Source organism: Podarcis filfolensis, assembly GCF_964270895.1.
Source record: "Podarcis filfolensis genome assembly, chromosome: 11".
Lineage (NCBI taxonomy): Eukaryota > Metazoa > Chordata > Lepidosauria > Squamata > Lacertidae > Podarcis > Podarcis filfolensis.
Genome location: NC_139613.1, coordinates 48,075,806 through 48,088,542, shown reverse-complemented (window position 1 = coordinate 48,088,542; position 12,737 = coordinate 48,075,806). Strand labels below are relative to the sequence as shown.

General features: G+C 44.7%; 1 protein-coding gene across 2 annotated transcripts in view; it reads left to right on the top strand.

The window, feature by feature from the left end:
* Positions 1–12,737, top strand: part of MARCHF3 (membrane associated ring-CH-type finger 3) — a 176,517-nt gene that overhangs the window by 12,617 nt on the left and 151,163 nt on the right. For both annotated transcript variants that reach the window (XM_083577160.1, XM_083577161.1), the window contains exon 2: positions 9,677–9,783. The gene's annotated coding sequence lies outside the window, so the exon portion shown is untranslated. The remainder of the gene's footprint in view (positions 1–9,676; positions 9,784–12,737) is intronic.

The window sequence follows — 12,737 nt, the reverse complement described above, 5'->3', positions numbered from 1 at the left end:
CATTCTTTTTTAACCAGGCCTTTGGTTGACCTGGGGCACGGGTGACGCTGTGGGTTAAACTACAGAGCCCAGGACTTGCCGATCAGAAGGTCGGCGGTTTGAATCCCCGCAATGGGGTGAGCTCCTGTTGCTCGGTCCCTGCTCCTGCCAACCTAGCAGTTCGAAAGCATGTCCAAGTACAAGTAGATAAATAGGTACCACTCCGGCGGGAAGGTAAATGGCCTTTCCGTGCGCAGCTCTGGTTCACCAGAAGCAGCTTAGTCATGCTGGCAACATGACCCAGAAGCTGTATGCCGGCTCCCTCGGCCAATAAAGTGAGATGAGCGCCGCAACCCCAGAGTCGGCCACGACTGGACCTAATGGTCAGGGGTCCCTTTACCTTTATTGAGTTATTGTTTTTATTTTGATTTTATATATTGTGATCTTTTTTGAGAACCGCCCTGAGACCTCTGTCATAGGGCAGTATATAAATTCAATCAATCAATCAATCAATCAATCAATCAATATCAATGGTCTTCGTCCATTGCAATGCTAGGTACTGTATTTTAGAAATGTTTGAGAAGCCCTTTTGTGCATATGTGGAAGCTGCATATGTCAAAGCAGGTTTTTGGGTTCTCGCCATGTGCTGTAAGTTTCATATTTGGCCGGAAAATAAATGGAATGAAATGTTATTTGGTCACCCATGTAACTAGTAAAAGCTCTGCCCAAAATATACTTGTTTCAGGATAGATTCCGTATGACATCCTCCTTCTTGCTTGTTTAGCAATACTGCAGTAACTACTGTCTTCTAGAAAGTCAACATTAATAGGCAGCATCCTGTTTATCTGAAGTAATATTCTTTTACTGGATCTGCCTTTTGACATTTATTAACAGTAAAACAGCTTGCACAAACAGCTTCCAAATAACTTCTGACAAATAAAAATGAAAATCCCAGATAAATAACACCAGACACCACAACTTGGACAGATAACTATTACGTTATATCCTCCACTGTTAGCTGTAGGCCTAATTTGAGCCAAGGTTTGCGTGTTCAGACTCTGAAACCTCCCCCCTAAATAAATGCGCTCATGACTCAATTTTTTGGTTTGGTTTTTGGCAGAATTTAGGCCATAACTTTGTTGATTACAGAATGTGACTGGTTGCATAGGCTCTGGTTCAACTAGCTCCCTGCCATGCAGGTAGCGCTGACCCAGGGCACCAGCATAGGTCAGCCAAGGGTGAACACCTGTGTTAAGTTGTGGGTGAACATATCAGACGACACAGCAATTCTTCCAAAGCAGCTCTTTATTTGTAAGCTGGAACAGAACTGAACTGAGGAGCTCAGTCAGCCTGCTTATATAGAGCTCCAGAACAACGTAACTGTTGCAACTTTCTAAAACTATCCAATCACTGAACATCACTTTCGATCCTTCATTTGCATACAAACTATCCAATCACTGAACGTCACTTTCAATCCTTCATTTGCATAACTATCTACAGTATCCCCCTGCTGACCCAGGGTGAGAACTTCAGTACATAACAACCTGGATAAGTGGAAAGCTGGGAACAGGCTATCTCCGCCACCCAAATGTCCCCCTGAACTCAGACACGGGCATAACCCCCTCTCAGGGGTTGACCAAACCATCGAGTTCCTGGATTCCTTTAACGGAATACCCTTCACATAGGGATGGCGAGAGCGTTCTCCAGCCCCTATCACCTGAACCAGAGCCTATCCGCAACCTTACAAGTTGTGACGATTTGCTACGTGGCAGGCGAAACCCAAATGGCAACAGCCAATCAGCCAAGTGGGGAAAATTCCTGCTGTGCTCCTGTCCCAATGACAGATGACACACAACGGCATAGCAAGGTGAAGCGCAAAACCTTAAAAGTAGGGAGAGGTGGGCGGGTGTTCCAAATGCACGCGCCGAAAGAGGTCACGTGCATGGGCATTAATAGGTCCTTCGAACCGTTTGGACTGCGTCCCATTGGCCAGATTGCACTCAGCTTTGAGGGACCTACCAATCAGGTGTTGTGGCCGACCAATCGTACCCACCCACAACACAGGGTCTCGGTTTGCCAGGTCTCACCGCAATACGTGCCCTCTTTAAGGGAGGACCCGATTTACCAGTAAGAATAACAGTATGTAACATTTGTACAGTGCTCTCAGTGCCTTTCACATGCCATCTCTGCTTACAGCAACCCTGTAAATCAGTATTATTCCCCATATTGCAGATGGGAGGACTGAGGCAGAAATGGCATCTCTAAGCCTACTAGTGAGTTCATGGCCGAGATGAAATTTTATTGAAGGACTTCCTGATTGGCAGTCCAATTTCTCGGCCACTCTGCTACACCATCTCTGGTTTTTAATACAAGGTGCAGTCCTGGATCATGTGAAATCAGATGGCTAGATATGAGCAGATAGAGTTGTTGACCTCCCTACTGAGTCACTCACATTCACAGCTCTTGTGATCTGGATCAAAAATAGATTTCATGCCAAGGAATGTGGCTCCCCTTCAGGATTGGGTCCTGTCCTTCTTTAAAAATAGTGTTAAGCAAGTGTCTGTAAAAAATAATTAAAAATAAAATAAAATAAATGTAAGCCAGTGGTCTGAGGAAGTCATAAAGGTGAAGAGCAATTATTCTGGTGAAAAATCTACATCACAATGGAAAGGCAAAGAGTTCGGCACCTCCTGAGGGATGAAAGGTATTGAAGGTTCCATACCCTCCAACATTTCTCCGATGAAAATAGGGACGTACCATTCCATAATGATAATTTTACTATTTATACCCCACACATCTGACTGGGTTGCCCCAGCCGCTTGGGGCGGCTTCCAACATATATACAGTGGTACCTCAGGTTAAGAACTTAATTCGTTCTGGAGGTCCGTCCCTAACCTGAAACTGTTCTTAACCTGAGGTACCACTTTAGCTAATGGGGCCTCCCGCTGCAGGTTAAGAACTTAATTCGTTCTGGAGGTCCGTCCCTAACCTGAAACTGTTCTTAACCTGAGGTACCACTTTAGCTAATGGGGCCTCCCGCTGCAGCCATGCCGCTGCTGCGCAATTTCTCTTCTCATCCTGAAGCAAAGTTCTTAACCCGAGGTACTATTTCTGGGTTAGCGGAGTCTGTAACCTGAAGCATCTGTAACCTGAAGTGTCTGTAACCTGAGGTACCACTGTAAATACATAATAAAACATGAAACATTTTTAAAAATCCCTTTACAGGATTTCCTTCAGGTGGCTCGGTTGTCTGATAACTCCATACCCTTCAACATTTCTCCAATAAAATAGGGGTGTCCTAAAGAAAACCGGGACATTATTGGATGAAATCAGAAACCAGGACAGCTTCTCTAAATCAGGGACGTCCCTGTAAAATAGGGACACTTGGAGGGTCTGAGGTTCCTGTGAACACATTTAAATGAACATTAGTTATAGCTATTGCCATACTCTGGGAAATTTAAAAAATAACTTTGGAAAGCAAATGTCCCCTTTAAAAGGCAATTATATGCATCTTTGTCTTAAAATCATTGTTCCGCACCAAATATTCAGAGACACAATTTCATACAAATGTTGTCTCTACTGATCCTAGAAGTTTAAAAAAGAAAAGAAAAAACCCGTCTAGTCTTACCTTGGAAGCACTGCACTTCAGAATTTTAAATAGAAACTATCGTTAGGAGACCTTGAGCAGTAAACAAATCCTGTTTTTGCCTTGCAACTAGACATTCATCAGTCATAACCATGACATCTTCATCTCTTGGTAATGTGGGCCTTTCTCCTGTTGTTTTCCTAAGAGGCCCACCCAATGGCACCCCTGAAAGATCATCAGGATCAATGCGTCCTGCGAATATTGGGTTCTGTTTGTTTTATAATGAGATATGAAAGAGAAGCTGCCTCATTTCCCCTCTCCAGTTTGCCTACCAATAAAGCATTGCCACCAGTGAAATTTCATTTTTCATTGAAGTGTCAGAAAGCATTTAGGTCCTACTTCTGCAGGGAGCCCAATTTCCATAATGCTGTGCTACTGTTTCATTATTCCAATGTTTGTTTGTTTGTGTGGTTCTGTTTTGTTATTTTAATTGTGATGTTTTTGTACCTTCTCGACCACCATTTGGCGAAGGGCGAAATAAATAAGAAATGGCAAACTTTAGACATGCTTTAGATTTTAGGCTTTTCTTGTGGCATTCCCTGACAGAAGTATGGTATGCACAAAATTATTTTGCTTCACTGTGGGGTATTTCTAGAATGTTGACGGAAATTGGAAATTCAGTGCAGAAGTTGGAATGTGATTTTTTATTTTTTTTTACAAGGCAGCAAGCAAATGGCAAAGATCACTATTGTTATACAGGATTAGCAATCTGTTATATAAATGTCCTGTGGTAATCTTCACGAACAGCAGGGACCCAGGCTGAGTGAGCCTTAGCTGTTGCCTGTTACTTTACGATTACTTCCTTCCAATTTTTCAACCCAGAGTAAAGAGAGATTATGGAAGTAATAGTGCATAGTGAATCCAGTCTTGGGTGACAGTTCAGCAAAGGAAATGAAACCACAATAAAACAAAATTCAAATTCTGTAGGGGAGTTCCCATAGGAGGGGGGGAAGCGTATTGGCATATAAGTATGTCCTCTTATGTATTTTAATCACCTTATTTGGGTGTTCATTCATATGATTTTAAAAATTGTGTAGAGGGGAGAAAGGGACCATGCTCACTGGCTCACCTGTTTGGGAAATCTGGACTGTGTTAGAATCACTTCTGCCATTGTAGAAGCGCTTTCTCTAGTAGTGTTTTCTCCCAATCCACCTCCATCATGGAAATAGCTGCTGCCTGTTTGGTCACCCAGCTGTTTCTATAAGCCTATGCAAAATGACCTGGCCAAGCTAGGGCCGTTAAGAAACCATTGAGGGCCATTGGTAATGCAAGAGAACTGTCCTTCTCCCCTTGTCCTGAAGTGTCAACAGAGGCTGGGCTTTGAAAGGTTGCCAGGGCAACTGGGTGTGAGGTTTTAACAGGCTGTTCTGGGAGGAAGAAGCAGGAAGAGAAAAGACTGGGATCCATCTTGGGCAGGCTGGCTGAAGGCTGGCTGGGAGAGATGGCTTGGACACCATGGACTGCTGTGGAGGACAATGAAATGACTGTGCTGTAAGATCTGGACTCCCTCCATGCACACTGAAGGTGAAGAAACTATATTTCTTAAAACTATGACAGTCTCTACTGTGTCTCAGTTCTCCAAAGGACCACAGGCCCTGGGTGAGTGCCTGGAACCCCCTGAGATCTTGCTGCAGCTCAACAGACAGTTGGAGTGGAACCCAACTTTTCTAACGCAGCTGCCGACCACTGCATGTTTGGTCACCCAGATGTTTCTCCCTGTAATCCTGTAATCAAAAATAGAAAGAAGCGGTCATCGTGCTTGTGTAGCTGGGCTTGGATTAATTCACATATTGGTAACAAGGAATGCTGTAACATCTCTTTTATGAAAAATAACAACTTGACAATAACAATGTCCTCTACCAGGGCAAGCAACCGGTGTCCCAGAGAGGCAAGAAAGAAGCACACACCGTCCTTTTCCTAATTTTGTTGCCAGAAATGGATTGTGTTCTTGCTGAAAGGCAAAGCGGCCCTAGTGATATATTAATGATCTGTTATAAATGATGAGACCAACTAAATCCATACTTTAAAATTACAACAGAGCCAGAATAGTTGTTCAGTGATACATGTGCTCTATCCTAAGCATTTGCTTGTTGGACAGCAATATCTTAAATCTGAACAAGGAAAATGAATAGGTAAACACTGGCAAATAATTAGACCTATAAACTGATCAACTTTGTTCTACTGTTAGAGAAACGCATATACAATGGTACCTTGGTTCTCAAATGCCTTGGTTCCCAAACGCCAAAAACCCAGAAGTAAGTGTTCCGGTTTTTGAACGTTTTTTGGAAGCCAAAAGTCCGATGCGACTGTTGGTGCCTGCACCAATCAGAAGCTGCACCTTGGTTTTCGAACATTTTGGAAATCAAACAGACTTGCGGAACAGATTAAGTTTGGCGCTTTTGTTTTTGCTATTTATTTTGCGTTTTTGTTTTTGAGGCTTTTTAAAAACAGCCACTAGCATAGGGGGCAGCAAACTTTTTTGGGAGGGGGCCAGTTCACCGTCCCCCAGACCTAGTGGCGGGCCGGACTACTTGTGCATGCGCGTGCACACTTGGTGCAGGGGGCTTCTCTCTCCCCCAGCCCCTCCCCTCCCCCTGCCTACCTCCTCTGCCACTCTGCCTGCAGTTGGGAGCTGGCGGCGGTGGCAGCGCTGTTAGGATATAGTTCCATTCCACCTTAAAAGGAGCAGGCATGGCTGGTGTATCACATGCCTGTTTACTTCCAGCTCTTGCTGGGAACTTCCGTTTGTATATAGCTTTTGTATTGCTGCTGTTTTTCCTGGACATGGAGGCAAGCAGTCATGTTCTTCCTTTGTTCTGAACTACATTGAATAAAGCTGTAAATATGCTCTCTCTCTGTCTGCATCTTTCATTGTGGAGACTTACACACTGCTGAAAGGGTGGGCATGGGTCTTGGAACGTCTCTGAGGCTCGTGTCGCTAATTGACTGATGCTGTTCCACGGGAGACCGGTGATCGTCCGGAGACAACTGGGGGCCTGCCTGATGCCTCCGTCAGTGTGGAGCCAGTGTGGTCAGGAACCAGTGTGGTGTAGTGGTTAAGAGCAGTAGATTCGTAATCTGGTGAACTGGGTTCGCGTCTCCGCTCCTCCACATGCAGCTGCTGGGTGACCTTGAGTCAGTCACACTTCTTTGAAGTCTCTCAGCCCCACTCACCTCACAGAGTGTTTGTTGTGGGGGAGGAAGGGAAAGGAGAATGTTAGCCGCTTTGAGACTCCTTCGGGTAGTGATAAAGCGTGACATCAAATCCAAACTCTTCTTCTTCTCTTCTTCCATCTCCCTGGACATATCCTAACAAAAGCGCCTTTCCTTTTGGGGCCAGTTTTCCCAGACACCAGGCATGGGGCCAGCACCAAGCTCCAGCCCACAGCACAGCCATGGGGAGAGACAGGCGGGCGGGTGGTGAGGCTTCCTATCAAAGCTCAGCCCCCTTCCTCCGCAGGGCGGGGAGAAGCCAGGAAGAGGAAGGGAGGAGAAAAAATTGCAAAAAATGGCGATTGCGCTAATCCAAACGGCGATTGCAGAACCGTTTGCGGGCCGGATCCAGAGGGCAATTGGGCCGGATCCGGCCCACGGACCTTAGTTTGCCGACCCCTGCACTAGCACAACTGGTTTACTTTCTGCTTCCGTAACAGCTAAGTTTGTGCGGAACTCAGTGGAAAGCAATCATGAGCTCTAAGCCTCTCTTGGCATTTCCCCAGGTACCGAACAGTTCACAGTAAATCAGATTCATTGGGGGAGACCTTGTTTATTCAGAAGACTTTTGCAAATGTCTTGCAGCATTTGATACGTTCTCCTATGCTCAGGCGAGTTGAAAAACAAAGCTATTAGAAGAGAAACTCGTGTGATTTCTTGGCAGCAGCTGACTGCTGTCAATATACACGGTATGCCAAGACTTGCTGTATTAATAATACAAGGGGAGAAGGCAAGAAGGAGAAGAAAAATCTGATTGATTGATAAAATACCAGGTTCAATCGGCTTGTCTATCAAACAGGGCAGGCATGTGTTTTCACTTCCTAACTTCTCCGGGTAGCAAAGCAGCATGAATTCATACAAAATGTATAGAATAAGTTTTGTTTTTTTTTAAGATTCTGGAATGGGCACACATAGCTGGAATATTTCTCAAGTAATCTGAGCAATGCTCTTTGGGTAAAACCACAGCCGGGCATGTTCTGGTTCCTCTCCCCCCCCCCCTTGTGCACACACTGTATTTTGAAAGCTCTTTTATGATGCACGGAAGCAGCTGTTTTGGAGCTGAAATGGCACCAGGCTTTTTAAAACGCCGTTTTAACTAGGTATGCTACAGACTACTTCCATCTGTGCTAGGCTATTTGGTGAAGCTGAGCCTTGGGAGTGATGGTGTTCGCTCACATTTTGCATTGCAGATAAACCTCAGTAGAAGATTTAGCTCCGCACCTGGCTGTAGTTTAAACAGGACTACTTTCTCACAATGCAGCTGTGGCTGGTAGTGCCATTAAAAAGTGTAGTAAAAAGCAAAATGTGTATTTTAAAAACATACCAGTTACCAGGGTCACAATCTTCATTATGTTGTTATTTAAAAAAAAAAATCCCAGTGATTTTGAAATAGAGAGAGTCTTCATTGGATTTTATGAGGAAAAGGTGAGAACAGATGCATGGTAACACAATATTATATGATGCATGGTAACACAATATAAGGGACATGGGTGGCGCTGTGGGTTAAACCACAGAGCCTAGGACTTGCTGATCAGAAGGTCAGCGGTTTGAATCCCCGCGACGGGGTGAGCTCCCGTTGCTCGGTCCCTGCTCCTGCCAACCTAGCAGTTTGAAAGCACAAAGTGCAAGTTGATAAATAGGTACCACTCCAGCGGGAAGGTAAACAGTGTTTCCGTGCGCTGCTCTGGTTCGCCAGAAGCGGCTTAGTCATGCTGGCCACATGACCCGGAAGCTGTACGCCAGCTCCCTCAGCCAATAAAGTAAGATGAGCGCTGCAACCCCAGAGTCGGCCACGACTAATGGTCAGGGGCCCTTTACCTTTAACATAATATTAAGACCAGCGTTCAAACTTAGCCAGACACATTTTACACCTGATTATCGGCCACTTGCAACCAAGCGAAGATGCCTGGGTGCCAAGATGGCACCTGATGTCTCTAACAGCGTTCAAAACTCCCATTGTTCCGGGCGCATTTTTGCAACAGGGAATTTCATTAACACGAGCCATTTTTGAGCTCTGGGTGCAGCACGGCGACTGAGATTTCGGATTAAAACTGCAGAGTGGAAAGAAAGGATGAGCTTTTTCTGCCTCCCCACTTCCAGCCAGCCTCCGAAGACCGGAGAAGAGACCCTCTTAAGAATATTAAGGGGATGACCCAAACTGTATAGAAATTTATTGATGTGTACGACTACAGCGGCAAGAATGCTACTTGCCCAAAAATGGAAAGAAGAGGAAGTCCCAGTAAAGGAAGAATGGATACAAAAACTGATGGAATATGTGGAAATGGAGAAACATTACCTGAAAAGTAGGAAATCAAGATAACAAACTTTTTATAAAAGAATGGAAATGGTTTACTGAATATTTACAAACAAACTGTAAACAGATAAGTTATTGTAATAACCTGCAGTTTCACAAGAGTATATATTTAGAGAAGATGAACAAATGAGAAAATTAAGTTAATTAGGATATGCAGAAGCTATTAAAAATAAATTTAAGGAACTGCAGAAGTCAAGTTTTGAAATGTCAAAATGATTGTAAAATCAGTGAAATGCATAAACCTGAAAAGTATAAATAAAAATTAAAAGAAAGAAAAAAATGAAAATAAGGCTATTGAGCCGTTTTGTCCCCAAATGGCAACCAGGCATTCTGTTTTGGCCACTGTAACCTTGGTTTAAGCAGCCATTTGGCACGTAGCTGATATATCTTGCGTTTCTAGCGCCAATTAAGCATCTTTGAAAAGGCAGTAGTAACTTGTGAGTTAGTGACTTTTCTTTTCTGCGCATAGCTAAGAAGCATCGGTTTTTTTCACCATTTCTTTCTGTTTCTTCGTTACATTTCAGGTTTGGCGGTCGCCTTTGGCCCCAGCGAGCCAAGTTGGAGCGTTTTACCACCACCACCACCACTGTTAATCTAAAGCTCGCTGCCGAAATGACAACCGGCGTCAAAGGTATGGCCTCCGCCGCAAGTAACAGAAAGATGTTTTCCGATGCTCCAGTGAGAATGCTTGAGGGGAAGGGGGTTGTCTTTGTCCGTCCTTCTGTTGGTGCTTTGGGGGAGGTGAGACGACCCCCTTTGCCACTCGGATGACGCAGGTGGTGGCATGCTAGCCTATCCATTCCCTTTGCTGCAGGAACATCGCGTGATCAGGCTGAGAGCATGGGGAACTGTGACGCAGGTGTGTTCAGCAGCCCCTTGTGCAGAGCATATGGATGCGCCGTTTGCATGTGTGTAGGCCCTCTGGAACCCATCAAAATGAGGACTGTGCTCAGGCTTTCTACCGACCGTTCAGATGGCTGAAAAGAAGCCGCGGATGCCTTGCCACGCCAGTTTAGCTCAGCACGGGGACTGACCAAGTGGGTGGCAGGGTCCGTGGGCTGGATTTATGAGCCTGGTGGGCCGCATCTGGGCCCCGGGCCGTAGTTTGCAGCCCCTGGTCATCGTTCTTCCTTTAATTCTTCAAGAGGTGGTTGTAATGCTCCTCTTGAAGAAACTTCTCTTGAACTCTCATTATTTCTCTGCCTATCGTCTAGTAGCAAATCTCCGTTTGGGGGCAAGATGCTTGAGCAAGTGTACTGAAAAGCTTCAGGCGCAATACTGATTTTCTGGGCCCATTTCATTGTGGCTTCCAACCTGGTTATGGAATGGAAATCCCTTTCATTGTCCTTGATGACTGATCTATGCCAGATGTGTGATGGGGAGTGCATCCCTGATTATTCTATTGGATCTCATGACTGAAAGTAAATTGGAAACACTGTTTCTCAAAAGATCTGCAAGTTGGTTCCAGAAGGTGATGTTGCCAGATTGGAATAGGGTATCATAGTACTTGTTTTATGGCATCCCACAGAGTTCTGTTCTGTCCCCATGTTACTCCAAGCAGAATTCAAAGTGTTGGTGCTGACCTTTAAAGCCCTAAACGGCCTTGGCCCAGTATACCTGAAGGAGCCTCTCCACCCCCATCATTCTGCCTGGACACTGAGGTCCAGCTCTGAGGGCCTTCTGGTGGTTCCCTCATTGTGAAAAGTGAGGTTACAGGGAACCAGGCAGAGGGCCTTCTTGGTAGTGGCGCCCGCCCTGTGGAACGCCCTCCCATCAGATGTCAAGGAAACAAACAACTATCTGACTTTTAGAAGATAGGCAGCCCTGTTTAGGGAAGTTTTTAATGTTTGATGTTTGATTATGTTTTTAATATTCTGTTGGGAGCCACCCAGAGTGCCTGGGGAAACCCAGCCAGATGGGTGGGGTATAAATATATTATTATTATTATTATTATTATTATTATTATTATTATTATTATGTTATTGTTGTTGTTGTTGTTGTTGTTGTTGTTGTTGTTGTTGTTGTTGTTATATTGCATTATGGGAATGGTCATCTGAAGTTGGGTGCTATCAATATGTGGAAGACACCCAACTCTGCTTCTTCTTTTCATTGGAACCTGGTGTAACTGTAAATAAATAAGAGGTAGATGGAGTCAGTAATGGGCTGGATGTTGGCTAGTATACAGATTAATACAGACAAGACCGATGTGCTGTTGGTCATTCACTTGTCAGCTGAGGGAAAGGATATTCTACCTGTTCTGAATGGGATTGTGTTCCCTCCTAAGGATCAGGTCTGCAGCTTGGGTGTGATTTTAAATCCCTGATTGCTGATAAGTGCACAGGTGGCATTCATAGCTCATATTGCCTTTCATCGGTTCTGGCATGTACGCCAGCTGCACCACTCCTTGGGGACATATACTGTGGTCACAGTTATTCCATCTCCAATGACATCCTATGGAATAGGGCATAAATTGGTTAGGGTTCACATGAATCTCCTCACTTCTTAATTCCAGCTTCCTGCACATAAACTAAAATGCATCAGTCCTTTGAAATTTGCACTTCTCTGCATTTTGCAATGTAGTTTGCCCAGCAAAGTAGGGACAAACATGTATGTTTGGGGAAAGTGTGTACACAAATGTGTATATTAGTGAAAGCAATGTGTAGAAAATTAATTATATCACAGGGAAACGGCTTGCAAAAATGTGTATCTCGGGCAACAATGTGTACAAAAATGTATGAAAGAGGAGTAAGGTGCATGAAAATGCTTATCAGGTTTTGGAAAAATTGCAAATTGGTGCAGAAATGGGGTGAACCGGATATAAGATTGGAGAAATGAGAAACCAGTATTGCTGGATTGTTCCATCCCTGTGCATCACCCCTGGAGCTGCTTTTAAAAAGCTTTTTGCAACTATAGCTGGCACATTTGGGCTGACCACTGAGAACGTTTTACACCAGTGCCTAAATAATCTCTGCTGTCTGCTACTTTGCTGCTAAGTGGAATCCAAAGTGCTAGTCTTGCAATTCCCATCATCCCTGACCACTGGTCTTGTTAGCTAGGGATGATGGGAGTTGTAGTCCAAAAAATAGCTGGAGACCCAAGGTTGGGAAACACTGGTTTAGAGCTTTAAAGTCTATTTATAGGGACGCGGGTGACGCTGTGGTCTAAACCACAGAGCAAGGGCTTGCTGATCAGAAGGTCGGTGGTTCGAATCCCCGTCATGGGGTGAGCTCCCATTGCTCGGTCTCAGCTCCTGCCAACCTAGCAGTTCGAAAGCACGCCAAAAAGTGCAAGTAGATAAATAGGTACCGCTCCAGCGGGAAGGTAAACGGCGTTTCCATGCATTGCTCTGGTTTCACCAGAAGTGGCTTAGTCATGCCGACCACATGACCCGGAAAACCTGTCTGTGGACAAACGCTGGCTCCCTCGGCCAGTAAAGCAAGATGAGCGCTGCAACCCCAGAGTCATTCGTGACTGGACTTAATGGTCAGGGGTCCTTTACCTTTACCTTGAACCTGGCCGTCAATTATAGTTTTTATCAGAAGCTCCTCTTAAGATTATTATAACAAACATTAGAGCAAGGGATAT